Source organism: Alosa pseudoharengus, unplaced genomic scaffold, assembly GCF_046254945.1.
Source record: "Alosa pseudoharengus isolate Yale_2024_CS ecotype anadromous, Long Island Sound unplaced genomic scaffold, YU_APseudo_1.1 YU_APseudo_1.1_scf_12, whole genome shotgun sequence".
Taxonomy (NCBI): Eukaryota; Metazoa; Chordata; class Actinopteri; order Clupeiformes; family Clupeidae; genus Alosa; species Alosa pseudoharengus.
This window is the reverse complement of record NW_027468587.1, coordinates 31,404,522-31,419,103: the sequence shown is the minus strand read 5'-3', so window position 1 is coordinate 31,419,103 and position 14,582 is coordinate 31,404,522. Positions and strand designations below refer to the sequence as shown.

At 38.9% G+C, this 14,582-nt stretch overlaps 2 long non-coding RNA genes across 7 annotated transcripts; one reads left to right on the top strand and one right to left on the bottom strand.

Annotated features, from left to right (window-relative positions):
- The first annotated feature begins 1,546 nt into the window (after positions 1-1,546).
- LOC143119375 (uncharacterized) lies at positions 1,547-6,522 on the top strand. 4 transcript variants are annotated; one of them, XR_012986278.1, is made up of 9 exons: positions 1,547-1,763; positions 2,517-2,621; positions 2,727-2,793; positions 5,004-5,097; positions 5,293-5,376; positions 5,491-5,580; positions 5,678-5,770; positions 5,902-5,978; positions 6,105-6,522. It is a non-coding gene; the product is annotated as an uncharacterized LOC143119375 (long non-coding RNA). The 4 variants fall into 4 exon arrangements; XR_012986276.1 differs by having other exon boundaries at positions 1,547-1,758; positions 2,517-2,793; XR_012986275.1 differs by having other exon boundaries at positions 2,517-2,793.
- A 3,322-nt stretch (positions 6,523-9,844) lies between these two features.
- Positions 9,845-14,372, bottom strand: LOC143119376 (uncharacterized). Of its 3 annotated transcripts, XR_012986280.1 has the most exons (7): positions 14,299-14,372; positions 13,712-13,925; positions 11,750-11,906; positions 11,424-11,562; positions 11,209-11,303; positions 10,609-10,652; positions 9,845-10,024 (listed from the first exon to the last, which is right to left on the bottom strand). It is a non-coding gene; the product is annotated as an uncharacterized LOC143119376 (long non-coding RNA). The 3 variants fall into 3 exon arrangements; XR_012986279.1 differs by lacking the exon at positions 14,299-14,372 and having other exon boundaries at positions 13,712-14,233; XR_012986281.1 differs by lacking the exon at positions 14,299-14,372 and having other exon boundaries at positions 11,461-11,562; positions 13,712-14,233.
- Between the last annotated feature and the right edge of the window lie 210 nt (positions 14,373-14,582).

The following is a 14,582-nucleotide window of genomic DNA, read 5'->3' as shown; positions in this document are numbered from 1 at the left end:
TTGCAAAATAAGTGGAAAAAAAGCATAGTTGTGTGTATTTTGGATACATTGTGCCCTATCTCCAAAAGTATCTGGGTATGGCAATGGAATGTAATTATATATGGCTGAAAACTGTGAGAATGTCATTTCCATCACAGTCATTTCCACCACAAATTGAGGTCATTTCCACCACAAAGTCAGCAAGACAGTGATGCAATGTCATTTCCACCACAGTCATTTCCACCACAAAATGACCATCACAACATATGTTTTAAGGGGAAAAAACATAATTCCAGGTAGCATAGACTTATACTATTTTCAGAAACTATAATCCATACTTCATTATTAATAGAAAAACATGTGAGTGACTTTAATAATTTATGTATACTTTAAATAAAGAGTATTTTTGATTATGAAAAACATAATTCATTGTACCGAGCAACTTCAAGCAATATACATTTAATTCCAACCTGGTCTCACGGGAATCCGTGAAATAGCCACGGACGCTTAACTCAAAATCCGTGGTGGGCCCACGGAATCACTGAAATTTCCGTGAAACTCACACGGATTTCGATTCAATGCAAGTTAATGACACTCATATCCCGTGGCTATTTCACGGATCCCCGTTTAAACAACTGTTATCTTATTGGGAAACACACTTTTGATACATTCAGTTCGATTTTTATTGCCTTTTTTAGTGTCTGTGTAATGTTAGCCTGTCAGGCGTTGCATTCCATCCCTGTTTCAACAACTGAGTGCAGATTTCCTCTCAACGGAAGTTACATTTCCGTGAAACACACACGGATTTCGTTCCAATGCAAGTTAATGACAATATATTCCGTGGCTATTTCACGGATCCCCGTTTAACAACTGAGTGCAGATTTCGCTCAACGGATGTTGTTATCTTATTGGGAAACACACTTTTGATACAATCAGTTCGATTTTTATGTAATGTTAGCCTGTCAGGCGTTGCATTCCATCCCTGTTTCAACAACTGAGTGCAGATTTCGCTCAACGGAAGTTACATTTCCGTGAAACACACACAGATTTCGTTCCAATGCAAGTTAATGACAATATATTCCGTGGCCCACACACGGATCCCCCGTTTCAACAACTGAGTACAGATTTCGGTCAACTGACTTTTATAACTTTGGGATACATGGATATTGAATAATTACAGTCGTTTCAGGACTGCATATTTGCCGTTGGCTTAAATGATGCCCTTATTTAAGTGGGATATTTAATAAAAACGTTCTCACTTCTCATTTCAGCGAGGCATAGTAACCGTTGCTAGGTAAACAAAGCCCATGTCAGAAGCGTATCCCCAGAGAATGTCAACTTAAAAAGAATAGCTTACTGATAGCACTAGTTCTTTCGTCTCAATACTGATTATGAAGTTGTTATAAATGTAATACACTACTGCAGAAATGTTTATATTGCTTAAGGTGGAAATAAAGTTCTTTGGCAAAGAGATGCATTCTGGGAAGTGATGTGTTTAAATGTAATGGCTACATATACCCAAGTTTCTTTCATTCGGAGATTTATGCTCATTATTTTACAAATTTGAGCAAGGATATAAAATATTAAGACTGTACTTTTTCATTGCTATTGATATTTTGGCGCAATTTTGTGCATCGCGTCACTGTGTGCGACGATCCCAGGGCGACGCTCGAAAAAGGAAACAGCCCCAGTGTGATAGGCTGGTTGCTGTCATGTGACACACGCCACCACAAGAAAGCGGAAACGCATCGTAGAGCGAGAGCTGGCTGGCTATGTGGGGTAAGGTAAGTTAAACTACGTTAATTTAGTAAATAAATAATAATGGTGTTGTTTTTTGTTGTTTCGAACAAAATATAGGTATACTTATCATGACCAAAAACCCTTCATGCTGTAAAACAACTAGAATCACGCGAAATTAGTGCAATTTCTTAGTGAATGTCTTATAATGGTAAAAGACGTGGAGAAATGTGTGATAATTAGCCAAATAAATAATTGTTATGGTTATTTGGTTAAATTATCGAAATGAGTGCGATGGTGATTGAGATGGTGTTTGACATTAAATTATAAGCAGGTCAGTTTCACGTAATAAGCTATTTGTTTCTTTGGGTCTGGGTAATTCATGTGACAAAAAATTCTGTTATGCTACTACCGTTTTTCTGAAAAACAAAGCAACATTTCTATCTCCAAAATAATGCATTTCTGAGTGTACTACGTAGTGCATGCAGCTTTTAATGTCCAAAGTAGCCTATACTGATTTTCCTGCATAAGAACTACAAATACTCCTTCAAAACTACAGTGTTGACACTTGAAGTTGTGGAGTTATATTTTAGTAGCCTATTCTATAATAGAATAAATACCCACATCAGTTTTACCCTTGTCTCACCTGTATACAAGGGTACAAGGTGTATGAATTGCAGTAGTGATCAAATGAAAAAGGAAAGAAAGGTGTCCTGATGTGTTGTTTAGGGATGGTGCTGCAATGTTTTCTCGACATATCTTTATGTCTTTTTTTCTCCCCTCTACTTATGTTTTCACAGATCCTTGCTCCTGATATCCTGATGTATGGGTTGCATTTCATTAAATTACTCCAACAGAACACTCACAGAAAGGAGAGTGGTGTCAAACTACAAGACAGCCAGTATGTAAGCAAGGCCTTGTTTGTCCTTGTTTGGCTACTCATTTGTCAACTTCCTGAAGAGGCTGAAGCATGCTGGCCTTGACACCTCAGTCCTTGCTTCCATTAACAGCTGTGTTATGGAGTGCATCCTCACATCATGGTCTACTGCAGCGGTGGATACAGAGGACAATTGGCAGGTATTTTACATCACTTTTACATTACTTTTACTGTGATTTTGCTAGATATGGTTGTCGCTGTGCTAAATATAGGCCCATATTGTAGATTTAGATTGTTTCTACAGATTGTAGAAAGTAGATTGAACTGATACATTTAGGCCTACACTGTTAAGGGACAGCTGAATTGACCACCTAAACCATATATTTTCTGAAAGCCTATAGCCTCTAGATGTCAATTAATATACATTAAGACATGTCCCACCTTCCCACTGACTTTGGTGCATCATAAGGCGTACATAGGCCCATATTGTAGATCGAGAAACGCATTGTACAGCTGATATATTTAGGCCTACACTGTTAAGGGACAGCTGAATTGACCACCTAAACCATATATTTTCTGAAAGCCTATAGCCTCTAGATGTCAATTAATTAAGACATGTCCTACCTTCCTACTGACTTTGACATATCAAAACTCCACCTCTGAAATGGGAGTGGTCAACTTTTTTTATGTTTTTCCTTCACAGTTTTTTTTGTGGGTGTCTCAGAGATCCCACCTTTGGAACACTTGTCAGGGGCCTCAAGGTGGTGCCGTGCGTTTTGGTCCCATCCCTCTAGCACCTAGCTTTACCGCGCCAGCAGAGGGAAACCTTGTATGTTTCGAACCGTTTATCTCCTTCCGGGAATAATCCACCGACTCCAAACTGAGCCTGGCTTGTTTGTGATGTCCTGTTGTTCAACATATTCTGATTTCATACTGATCGGATCAACATAAGTGTGCTTTTTGGCTAAAAATTGAAAAATGGCTAAATGTTAAAGCAACACCAAAGAGTTTTTTGTACCTTAAAATAGTGTTTCCAAAATCGTTTCAGTGGTTCATCAACTCGTAACAGGGTGAACGGCACTTTCTGCATCCGCTTCGAGGCCCTCTATCGGCTATAACCGCACTATGTAAGTTTGCCGGATCGGGTAGCGGATATGTAGTTCGATGGAATGAGACATGAGAAACTACAAATTTGACTTGCATCTGATGTCGCAATACATCGTACTTTCATAAAATCATGCAACATATTCTACCTTGTCTGTGGACATTGTTATTTGCAAAGCTGGTGCTGGATAAACAAATAGTGCGTGCGACAGAGGAAAAGTTCTTTGGTGTTGCTTTAAATTGCCAAAAAAGTAGGCACAATGCTTTGCGTTACAGCTAGAGCGATGAAACTTTGCACGCTCTATGTGGGTCTTGTGCAGAAGGTCTGACTTGAATTTCAGCCTCGTAGCTCCATGCTACCACCCAAAACTCCACCTCTGAAGTGGGAGTGGTCAACTTTTTTAAAGTTTTTCCTTCACTGTTTTTTTTGTGGGTGTCTCAGATATCCCACCTTTGGAACACTTGTCAGGGGCCTCAAGGCGGTGCCGTGCGTCTTGGTCCCATCCCTCTAGCACCTAGCGTTACCGCGGCAGAAGAGGGAAACCTTGTATGTTTCGAACCGTTTATCTCCTTCCGGGAATAATCCACCGACTGGATGTGTCCCGTTGTTCAACATATTCTGATTTCATACTGATCAGACCAACATAAGTGAGTTTTTTGGCTAAAAATGTAAAAATGGCTAAACGTTAGCAATTCTACTGCTTTGTTATTTTGCCACCATATGTACCCTAGCAACACCCAAGCAACCACCTTAATTACCCTAGCAACACCCAAGCAACCATCTTAATTACCCTAGCAACCACTTGTATAATGTCAAGCTAGCAACCACCATAGCAACCAACATGCTTACCCTAACAACCACCATAGCAACCATGTTATTTTGCATAGCAACCACCATATCTACCTTAGCAACACCATAGCAACCATTCAATTTACCCTAGCAACAACCACAATATGACCATAGTAACCACATGACATGTCCTAATGTATGTTAAATCACACCTACAACTGACCAGCTTTCAGAAAATATATGGTTTGCATGGCTGAAACTGCTTTGCCTTTGAGTTGGAGCTCAAAACTTATCATATGTGTACCTCGTTCGCCAATATACAAAATAGTGCCATGTATAGAGTTATGAACACTGATCGTATGATATGCAAAAGTCTGCAGGAAAGTAGGTCAGGCTTTCAGAATACAGTGGGACATGTCTCAATTCATGCTAATATTGGGTGCAGTGAAGAAAGAAAGGGAGGGAGGCTGCTTTTAAAAGAGAGGGAAAGTATAATATTTTTAATATTGTTTTCAGATGAAGAATTGGTGCGGTGGTGAGGCTGGAGCACCCCTGGCTTTTGCCGTATGGGTTGACTTCAGCAGTGAGTCACCCACCGTTAATTTCACAGGTATATGTAATATGTTTTTATTCAACAACATTTCAATGATGAGATCTATCGAAGATGACATTCAATGGAAGAACAATTATTTTAGTATGGTCACAATCTGGCCCTGAGTTTTGATAAAAATGATATTGACATGGCAACACAAACCGAATTGATAATGGATTTTAAGGGTTTTTTTCCCGGTTACGGTTCATTTAGGGCCAAAGTATCTTGAGGCCTTTTGGACCAATGACAGGAAGGCTGAGCTGCTAAACATGTACACTAATAGGGGTGTGTCAAGTGGTATGTATAAATGAAAGTGGTGTTAAGGTTTGTTTCTGTGTCAATCCTTTCTTGAAGTTCAGAAAAGGAACCTTAACATTTGTTTTTAATGACACTGAGCGTACTGTCTTACAGATGCTTTGGGGGGTGAGAGGCCATACGTTGACCCTGATATCAGTGGCACACATTGCCGGATGGCAATTGGCCGTCTGATAAAAGAACATGGTATGACTGGCATTGTATGTTTTCAATTTCCTTATTTAAAGATCAAAATGATGCAGACTACTGAATCTGATTACACTTTAACACCCTTCTATCTCAGCACTGAGTCAGGGTTTGTCTCGGTCTGAATATCTGCCACAACACAGGCCGCCTTGGTGGCCTGAGGAATTGCCCTTTGCCTCAGTCAGTGACGGTATGTTAATATTGACCAACTATTACTGTTTCAACTGCATGCACACAGCTGTTGCAACATGATTTGACTTTTCATAAGAGTATATGATAAAACCAGTAATGATGCATTGTTTGCCATTTTTTATGGAAAAGGTGAAGGGCGTAAAGCTTTCACTGCTGAAAAGCTGAGGCAGGTGGTACGCTCATACAATGCGTATTACAATCTCCAGGTATATATACAAATGCATGAACCTGTCTAAAACCTTTTGCATACCAGTGTGTTTTACAGACTAAAACAGATTTGTACACACATATCTAACAATAATGTGCTTTTCCTTTAATCTGTTGAGCTGCAGCAGTCTGTTGAGGCACCACCATCACCCCCATCACCAGCACCAGCAGCAACACCAACAGCAGCACAAACACCACCAGCACCACAAACACCACCAGCAGCAGCGGCAGATCATAAAGAAGGATCACAATACTACATGTCATTTCCTTTAATGTGTCAACATCTTTTGGAAAAGTAAAGCATCTATCATCATAAAGCAATCTCACTTTTCTTTGTTGATAAGCTACGTGTTTTTCATCGTAATTGATTCAATATCCAAGTGTGACAGTTTTGGTGTACCATGAACAGAACAGGACAATTGGAAACAGTTAGCCACCTATGTTACAGAGTCTAAAAACAAGCAGATTAGCACTAGCAGATTTAGAAATAGCTTCTTTCCCAATGCAATAACAATAAAGGAATTCATTCATTTAGTCATTTCAGTTTGTATTACTACTTTCATTATTATTGTTGTAATCTCACATGTACTATGGCTATCATAATTAAAATGAGATAGATACATAGATAATGTGTCAGTGAAAATACATATATGAGCCAATGTTCCAGCAGATGGGGTATGGATATCGGGCATGCATATCCACTCCTAGGCCTATTCTCCTACACTCCCCCTGTAGTAGCCAGCATTACATTGAAATCTCTCACTTTGGCCTATAGGACACTGACTGGATCTGCTCCTTGTTATTTTAATTCAATGATCAAGATGTACTTCCCCAACCGCCCACTGCTGTCTTCTGATTACCATTTGTTCTGTCGACCACTCATGAACGCTAAATTCAAGACTCTTCCTCAGTGGTTCCATGTGGGTGCAATAAGTTGCACAGTGCTCTTTGTTCCTGTGATAGTTTACAGTGTTTTAAAAGGGGTCTAAAGGCACATTTGTTCAACATGCACTTAGTCCATTAAACAGTAAGCAACTTGTTATTATATCATTGATTGAATGGGCATTTGTTTATTAGCCTATTGCTTGTCCTTATTACAGTCTGATCAACATCTTAATTTATTCCCTGTTCAATTTAAGTGTTATATCGTTTTATATATTTATATGTTGCTTTGAACAGCAAAGATTAGGATAATGAGCCTCCTTATTCTTCAGCCAAGCAGGTAGGCCTACGGGGCGTTGCCTAGCAACAAGGGTCAGAAGTAGCCTACTGTACACGTTTTTCGATATTTTGTGGAATTATACTTCTTTTCATTGAATGCCAATGAGTCATGTACTAACTTGCTTTAACTATTTCTCTACATATTATACCCAGCAAAAGTCGTCTGTGCCAGTGTGCATCCTAACAATAATTTGTTTATGTTTTAATACAAAGCCGTTTTAATGAACTACAAATTCGGCGCCATTGTTATAAAGCAGCGTTGAAATGAACGCTACACGTCATGGGGCATGTAGTCTAATTACAGAAATAGCTATAATTTCAAAATTACAAAAATATTTGTATATATAACATGAGAAACATGCTTGAATTATTAAGATGTATCACCTGCTTGACTATAAAGTCAAAAGCTTGCAACATTTGTAATATTTTTAAATACATGTTATTTTCCCATTTTTGCACATGAGGTAGCCTACATATATCATTGCATATATCAGATAAAAGCACAATATAGATGTTATGAGGTGCTTGGTTTGATCCATGAACTTGTGTGCATCCAAAATCTCTTATTGCAAAATCCTTAGAGAAGCTGATTAAAGCTGAGCTCCTAATCAAGGTGCAACCTCTCTTGGATCGATCCTTCCCAGTTTGCCTATAGGGCCAAGAGGGGGGTGCAGGATGCTACCATCACTCTACTAAGTCTTCTCTATAAACACCTGGAGGAAAGTGGGAATCATGCAAGGTTGCTCTTTGTAGATTTCTCCTCGGCATTTAACACCATCCAACCCCACCTACTGATTGAGAAACTACTGAACAACTTTAGCCTTGACCCAAGCCTGATTGGTTGGCTACTTGATTTCCTCACGCAGAGTTCAGAGAGTGAGGGTAAATAAAGTGCTGTCCAGTGGCCCAACATCATCCACAGGCTCACCTCAGGGGTGTGTTCTCTCCCCCCTGTTGTACATACTGTACAACAATGACTGCCGCAGCCAGTATGACAACAGGCACATTCTAAAATTTGCAGATGACTCTGTAATTGTCAGTCTCCTGAATTCCCATGAGAATGAGCATGGCCCTGTTATCAATGAATTTGTGTCATGGTGTGAAGATGCTTTTTTGCATCTGAACATCAGTAAAACCAAGGACATGTCCATAGATTTCAGACGCCTTCCCCCTGTTCCAAAGCACAGTGTCATCAACGATCAAGATGTTGAAATTGTATCATCTTACAAGTACCTAGGCACCTTGATTGATGACCGGCTTAAGTTCGACCTGAACACCACCTCGGTGTGCAAGAGAGGGCAACAAAGACTCTCTGCACTTAGGAAACTGGCTAAGTCTCAGGTGGACAAAACATTGATGGCATTGTTTTACAAAGCTTTTATTGAGTCAATCCTCACATTCTCCATTATCTGCTGGTATGGAAATGTCACCATCAGAGACAAAAATGCACTTTCCAAGATAGTAAATGTGGCCAGTAAGATAGTGGGAGTGAAGTTTGTTAGTCTCACCGAATATTTTAATAAGCAGGTGTTCAACAAAGCGATACAAATATATCAAGACACAAGCCATCCCCTGTATTCTGAATACGTGCTGCTGCCACCTGGCTTGCGTTTGTTGGCATCCTATTGCTTTTAACCATAGGTACAAAAATTCCTTCATCCCCTTTTCTATTCAAGTACTGAATGTACACAACAGGAAAAGATAGATTTGTCCATTTAGTGACCCCCCCCCCCATATTCATTCACTTCCTCCTCTTATATCTAACTTATTTAATTAAGTTTTATCTTGGTTTTACTGACTTTTTAGGCATTGTCAGACCTATTTATGTCGTGTGGTATGTGATCCTGTCTGCAATCAAATTGCCCATTTGGGACAAAGAAATAAATTGAACTTGAAAACTGTCAAAAAATGCAGCCGAATAGCTGTGTGGATGGTACTTTGCAGGGCTGTCGCGTAGGTCAAAACTGACCAGCAGAACTGACCATGTCATGCAAATTATGTTTATTTCATATCAAAACACTTGCATCAGGTAAAAGCACAATATAGATGTTATGAGGTGCTTGGTGTACTCAAGTAAATGTACTCCGTTACTGTCTGGCTCTGACTGCGCTGTAGTAGAATTTGCTATATGCACATGATGGGAATGCTCTATGTGTCTCTGCTGTCTTTGAAATGGCAGGTTATCTTTTGTGTGTATTCCTGTTTTGCTTTACTGATGCTAGGGGAAAGTTTGGCTCTCGTTGTTCTCAGATCAGTTTCATCCTTGGCTCTGAAGGCGTTCTCGGCAGCCTATGGACATCTCCTGTCATGTCTTCCAGTTAGCCGGGTCTTTGTGTGTGTCACATCATCGATGCACTTACTGATGTAAGAAGTAACAGGAGCTCCCATGCCACAAGGCACCTGGACCCTCTAGACCACAGTCAAAAACAACAGCAAGTATACTACAATAGCAACAATGACTTAAAACAAATATCAAAAGCAGTAATTACTCTGTGGCACTTTTAAATGTTTAGTGAATGAAAGTTCTTCTGCCAGTTTGTCCTAACAACTGCAATACAAGAAGTAGTGGGAGACAAGCTAACAACACACAACACGGTGATTCTGTTGAGAAAACAGGGTGGTAAAACATGTGTGATACTTCCTATTCAATATGGCAACTAGTAGTCTTTATTAACTTATATTATATAAAAAAATACAAAAGAACAACACTCAGCTAAAATATTTGTTGACTGTTGAGTGAGTGAGTGAGTGAGTGAGTGTGTGTGTGTGTGTGTGTGTAGATCTTTATCTTGCAGGCTCCCAGGTTGGCAGACAGGTTTTCCCGCTGAGAAAAAAGGGGGAAGATGGTTAGTGAAAAAGACTGTAACCTGTATTCCAGTTTGATTAGATATTCTAGTGGAGGGATGTTTAGATTAACCAATGTCATAATAGTGTTACAACTAATAAAATATCTGAATACTCCACAGTATGGAAATAAAAAAAACTGGGCCCTGACATTCTGAATTGACAAAAGTTACATTATCAACATCTCAGGTTAGTACATTTACAAGTTCAGAGTGCAAATGAATAAAAAATAGTTTATAGCTCACACTCACCCCAGACAACACTCTACTACCAATTGCCATAAAACCCTACTGTTCATACTTGAATTTCCCCTTGGGGATCAATAAAGTATCTTTCTATCCATCTAAAACATCAGGTACACAGGAGTGTTACAATATAAACTGATTTACGGTATATATGTTTACATGTAGCCTGCAGTACCGGTATATAACTAAATTATAGCATAGACTATAATAACTAAATCTGGTACATTTACATGTCCTACAGTATATGTATGGCTGCTGGAACAACGTAATTTCCCTTTGTGTAATTGTGAGTATCTGGTGTAAAAGATAACCAACTCACCACATTTTGGAAGGCACCCAATCTATTAGGATCTCCATCTTCCCCTGTGGCAGGCAAACAAAGACATAGAAAAATAGTGTCTTGCTTAAAAAGATAACATTGCACTCAACTTAACATTCAAATTTTAACACTTCACATCAGTGACTATCAGCGTTTTGTAGACACGTAACACTTTTTATGATGTTCAGTTAATATCTCCTCATGGTCCACTCACTTTACATTCCCTATACGAGCTGTAAAACATCCTGGTCAATTTACACAGTCCCATAAACTGGAACATAGAGTAACTGCAGACAAACATTCTGGGGTTGGTAGCATCTCTAACAATACTAAAACATGCCATGAATATTTTTCAGAGAATACTTTATATTATATTTATATATAATATAGGGGTGAGTTATCTCTGGCGTGTCTTGTTCGGGATTTTGAACATAAACACAAAGATGAACAAACGCAATATCTGGTACGATTACTGATACTGACAGTTACTGATCACTGATTTCAATTATTCCGCAGTGCCATTATACATTTTTAAAAGTGATCAAAAAGTACTGTTACATCATCCATTGTTTTATTTGCAATTTTGTGTATGGAAATAACCTTTGTCTTTCTCTTTTTTAGTACTCTTCTGTACTGCTGCTTGTACATAGGGCTGTTGTGGGGGCACTCTTGTTCTTCACTTCCTTTTCTAGAAACTGTTTGACATAAGCAAATAGTAGAATGTTAATCAAAATGTTAACATACATACAGAACACAAATAACAAGCATATCATATAATTCATCATACAGTGTACAGATTAGGGCCTGTATCTTACATTCTCCGCAACTGACTTTCTTCCCTAACGCAATTACCATTGCTAATCTACACTTGGTGGAAAGCCACATTTTCTGACATGAAGATGGCCTCCTCTCATTGACCCGGCAAATTGTTTGGATCGGTCAGCGCTTTCTTTCCTGAAAGAATACAAGCAACACAAACAATACACAATGTACAATAAGGTCAAATGTGAAATGTAGGAGTGATGTCATGATATTTTTCTGTACATTTTGTTATTTGATGTCATCTAATTTTCAGTGTCCCACATTTTTCAGAATTGGGGTTGTATAGAGACGTTATAATGTATAGAAAATGTGGAATCACCTTTAACCATTAAGGTGAAAATGTCCTTAATGTTATTGAGGCATTTACTTTCCCCCCCACTTAACCTCAGGCCCTGAGGGAGAAGCATTTGTGGGTTTCTCTTTGGGTATTCAAGAAGGAGGACGGGACTCCAGCCCACAGCATTGAGCTTCTCAATCTGAAAAAAAAAAAACCCTGTTACTTTAAAAAAACATTTATAAATTGTGCCAGTGATATATGTTTACGTTTATGTATTTAGCAGACGCTTTTATCCAAAGCAACATACATATAAATTACAACACGCTACGGGCTAGCAGATGCTACGGGAATGCACTAGTTGAGAATGTACTAGTTGAGAATGTACTTGTTGAGAGTGTATGTGGGAAAGGTGTGAAAATATGTGCGTGGGTTTGGTGTGCATGTCTATTTGCATGTGTGCATGATTCATGTATGAACGTGTCACTACAGGAGCATAGTAGAGGTATTACTCATTTTGACACTTCATTCTTAAAGGTTGTATCAGTGATCCTGGCGGATATTGCCTGTGTTTTTGTTATTGTTTATGTTCAAATTTCTTAGCAGACGTTTTTGTCCGATATATAACTCATTTTATATTTTGTCTGAGGACCAAACAAGACACACAAGAGATAACTCAACCTTACCACCAGTATTCATTTTTAAAAAATCCATGCAATGCTTGGTTATTGTTAGTGGTGTACTACCAACCACAATGTTAATGTCCGGTAGACTCCGCGGTTTGTGGTGCATGGGCTGCGTAAAAATACCAGAGTCTTTTTCAGCGCCTAGAATGACAGGAGAGCTAGCCGACCATGAGAAAATATTAGCTGAACATTATAAAAGTGTTTTGTCTTTACAAATCGCTCATCATCGCTGATACAACCTTTAACCTAACATTAGTACTATGGTAATGTAACCAGGGCCTGTGCTAGCCATTTGGGTGCCCAAAGCACAAATGCATGGTGCCACTCTGGTGCCCCCACTATTTTGGATACTTTATATTGTTGGTTGGTTTAATAGGCCTACTGTTGGCAATGAAAAGTCGTAAATCTACTATGGGTCTCCAACGTCGCTCTGTCAGTAGCCTGGCTGCCTGCCCCTTCTGAAGGCTAAAGCAGTAGGCTACCTTTAAACATAATTGTTGCTGAGAAGAATCCCAGCCTACGAATTCAATAACAAAATAAATCATGCATAATTAAAAATTACCTTGATTTAGGCTACTTGGGTATGGCATAAGGCTTGGCTACACACAGTAAGGTTAATGTGCAAAAAATGAATGAAGTGGCTATTGGCTCGCAAATAAACAGCGGATGGAAAACCTGACACAGTTTGAACTAAATTTAAACTGAACATTGAAGCATAAAATACCAATCATATTTGATATTGGCCATGAGTTCCAACATTGAGCAATATAATCAAACAATCCAAAAGTTAATTAGGCATAAATCCAAACTAGACCGAGAATCTTCTGCTTTTGATACCATGCCACTCCAAATGTGTCTCACCATAAAACGCAGGAAAAAATACCTTAGGCCTGTTGTCCATGAAGGCATGCCTGGCAAATTGACATTTTATGAAGATGTAACTGGTTGCTTTGCTTTCATTAATGGTTTAGCTAGTCAAGTTTGCAAGGAAGAGACATAACGTGTGAACAGGCCACAATATCCAGTAGGGACGCGCTCACACAGATGCGGTAGCGGGCAGGAGAACTGTTAGCACAGGCTTTACATAAAATTATTCAACAGAAGCCTTATAAGAAATAAATGCCTGCCTCGAATAAAGGCCTGTGGTTTGCACAACCTAAGTAGCCTAAATAAAAGACCCGCCACAATTTGAGGATTTGCGTCATGATGATTTTCTACGAGCTATATTTTTTTGGTGCCCCCCAGGCACTTGGTGCCCCACGCGCAGTGCATGTTCTGCTTGTGCGGAGCACCGACACTGAATGTAGCACAAATGACTTACCAGAATAATAGCATCATCCATCAGATGGGAGGTCAGTTGATTCTTTTTGGTATTGGCCTCCCAGGTTTCCTTTTTTTCATTGAAGCTTTCTAGTTGTTTTTTTTGCCTCAGCTTCTGTGGCTGTGGTGCCGTGCATACTGGGCATATTTTGCACCCATTAAAAATGGATGCAAGACATGCAGGGCATTTTTTTTTTTAACCCTCCCATGACAGGCTGCAAAAAATCAACAAGAAAAGCATACCGGTAATTAGAATTGCTATTGTTTAAAAATACAAATTCCTCAGTTGTTTAGAGAGATTGAACCATTAAACAACATGTTCAGTCTTTCAACTCAGTTGTAATAAAGGCAATCCTGTAATAAACAAGATTTCATCTATTTCAAGACTGATATTTGGGACCAACTCAGGGTATCTAGTATAACACTATGCGATTTGCTGTTCCTACATTAAACGTGGATTGATGATTCGGTGTTCCCCCAATGCCAATTGGATATTTAACAGAATCCGATGCTCTTCAGGTTAACAATAATGAAGTAACAATTTAGTGTCTTTCAAATTTGTGAAAATAAAAATCTTGGAATACTTACTATATGAGAATGAAAGGGTGAGTGTGTGTGTCTGTGTGTGTGTGTGTGAGAGAGAGAGAGAGAGAGAGAGACAAGCATGTATCTCGTAAATTATCTGTAACAAAGACAAAAAACATTGTTAGAATGATATTTTATCTCTACATTATTAGCAAAAATGATAGATATGATATGATTACTAGTTACATGTTCTACAAGAATAGAATCTCCTTGACTCTAATCGCCTGACCATCAAATTGCTCAGTAACCATTCATGTTATATTCTACACAAGAATGATTGAAGCACA